The following is a 2,585-nucleotide window of genomic DNA, read 5'->3' as shown; positions in this document are numbered from 1 at the left end:
TCATGTAGTTAATATCCAATAATTATTAATATTTACGAAGAAAGTGTAAATTTTAAGATTATTTACATATAATCCAAATAATTTAAATATTTGACATGATTAGTGTCCGAGGAACCGCGCGGGGTACTAATACTAGTTAATTAATTAAGCTGAAAAAGGTTCACCTTCTGCAGAGTTGACTTTGCTGATCGGCTGCATCACTTTCATGACCCCTTATCATGAAAGAATGATTAATATCGTTAAAACTATAAATACTCATAATATGAGCTTAATAGAAGTTATGGCGTTCTTGCCCTCTCAAAATTTAAGGGTTGTAAAGAATACTTAGCTAGCTTAGCTTAATGCATCAATTCCTTAATTTTACCGTAAATTCTGTTATTAAGGAGGTTGCTACATTTCAAGTTGGAAGTTCATAGTGACAGCAAGAGGACGGTTTCAAAACAATAACTGGAGAGAACAAAAACATATATACCTACTCTAATGATTTTGCACCTTGGTCCTGAATTCAGAAGAAACTTTCGCATTAGCTAAAATAGTCGTACTAATTACTGTCGGGACCTTAGAATAACATTATAATATGAGAATTAACTGAACAATAAGCAGGGCATTTGGTCTAGTGGTATGATTCTCGCTTTGGGTGCGAGAGGTCCCGAGTTCGATTCTCGGAATGCCCCCATTAATTATCTTTTTTGGCAACTTTCTTTTTTCTTCTGTAGTCAAACTATTTTGTCTTAGACGTATTTTGTTAAAGAAATTAATAGGATTTTGAAATAAATTAAATGTAACACTAGTCATGAAAAATATATTCTAAACTGTAACAATGGAGTTCTCTATCATCTGCCATTTACATTCATCATGTTTCAAGCTCCATTATACCTCTCTAAAAACCACCCCCGACAAAATAATTTTATTAACAAAGATTCAACTCGTCTAAAATTTTAATAAATTGGGTAATGAAAAACACAAGATTAAAGCTAAAAAAATTGTGGCATAATTTCTTTAAATTGTACAACTATAGAACAAGGAGAAAGTTTTATTTAATGAGCTTCTTTTTCATTCTATAGTTCTATCTTTTGTATGACCTCCCTTAATTTCTCTACAGTTTTGCTCGCTAGATAGTTTTTGTGTTTTTACTCCATTGGTGCTGAAATCGTCTCTTTAACCACTACATGAAAATCAGTAAAGAATTCCAGCATATATGTGTTGGTAATAGGAAAGGAAGACTACACCGAAAAAGTATGGCTACTCGACTAGGACCAAAGCCCACCAATTTTCTTAACTAATAGTCGACCTCAAAGATGAAATCTAGTTAAAAAAGCATAGGCTAAAAACGTGTATGTTTCTGGTATTCACATCAAAGCAATAAATATATCATTCACATCTTTACATACGATATTGTTATTATTTAATCATAATTAATTACTTACCATGATTTATTACATAATCATAACAAATTTATGTGGTTCAAAGTGTGAATAAATTTTTTAATCCTGGTGCTATAACTAATAACTAATGCATTTCACTATTTATATACTAGATACCTTCCGTAGCAAAATGTAAACAACTAAGAATCACTCTATATAAGATAACATATGGTTGGTGCAAAATAAAACGAAGTATATATAATTAGCAACTTCATCCAAGGAGGATCTCTTTTATAAAAGAAAGGATATTCACAGTCCCATTCACATACCAAAAACAACATTTTGATAAACTAGTTAATTTGCCTATTAAACTTATCTCCAATGAAAAGTTAACAAAGCTCACATTGAAGTGTAATGGAGGTTTTAGATTTCTAGAAAGAAAGAGAGAGAATGATATGTTATATGTGTATCCCGGTTATGTTTTGATGATCTAACAAACTTACTATTAAGAATCAGATAAAGAACCTGATACACATCCTCAAGAACTTAAAGATAAACAAGTCTCTAGTTGGAGACACAATTCAACTCTTCAGAGTTAAAGGAACAGCAGAGGGAACATATAGCTACCAGTTCCCGTGATGGCTGTATAAGTCAACTCCCCTAGCTGTATAGTTGCTGCTTGCACATGCAACAATGCAAAAACAGTGCAGCAGTCGACTTTATGGGGAATGCCCTTTACCTAACTTGCTTGCATCATTCAAGTGATGTCACCAATGAATTATTAACATCAAGTAAAGAAAAAATAAAATACTGGCACATTCAAGAATTGATCAACCACTCTCTCAAGTCATCTATCAATCTTGCAAGTGACTCTCAAGGGCATCAAGAACAAAGAACAACATAACAACAGACCAATTCCCTGTATCGAGTTATTACATATCCTTAGTTGTGTTGTACCTTTGTTAAAGTACTCTACTTGTAATTCCTACTTAGCTTAGTCAGAAAAATTGTGTAGAAAATCTTTGTAAATCATAAACCCTTGTATTTGTGTCTTGGCTGGTGTTAGTCGAGTTGTAAAGTCTTTGTAATAGAGTTATTACAAAGTGACTTGTAATATTATTGTTAAAAGTTAGTGAGGGATTAAGAGGTTAATTCCTAGGTTACAATAGTTTGTAATCTAAAGTTTGCTCAATAGTGAAGTTGAAATCCTATAAGGGTAGG

At 32.3% G+C, this 2,585-nt stretch overlaps 1 non-coding gene across 1 annotated transcript; it reads left to right on the top strand.

Annotated features, from left to right (window-relative positions):
* Nucleotides 1-602: 602 nt before the first annotated feature.
* TRNAP-UGG (transfer RNA proline (anticodon UGG)) lies at nucleotides 603-674 on the top strand. Its single transcript has one exon. It is a non-coding gene; the product is annotated as a tRNA-Pro (tRNA).
* Nucleotides 675-2,585: the final 1,911 nt, after the last annotated feature.

The sequence above is a fragment of the Nicotiana tabacum genome, chromosome 8 (genome assembly GCF_000715075.1).
Source record: "Nicotiana tabacum cultivar K326 chromosome 8, ASM71507v2, whole genome shotgun sequence".
Classification (NCBI taxonomy): Eukaryota; Viridiplantae; Streptophyta; class Magnoliopsida; order Solanales; family Solanaceae; genus Nicotiana; species Nicotiana tabacum.
Note: the sequence above shows the minus strand (reverse complement) of the source record. Positions and strands in the feature narration are given on the sequence as shown.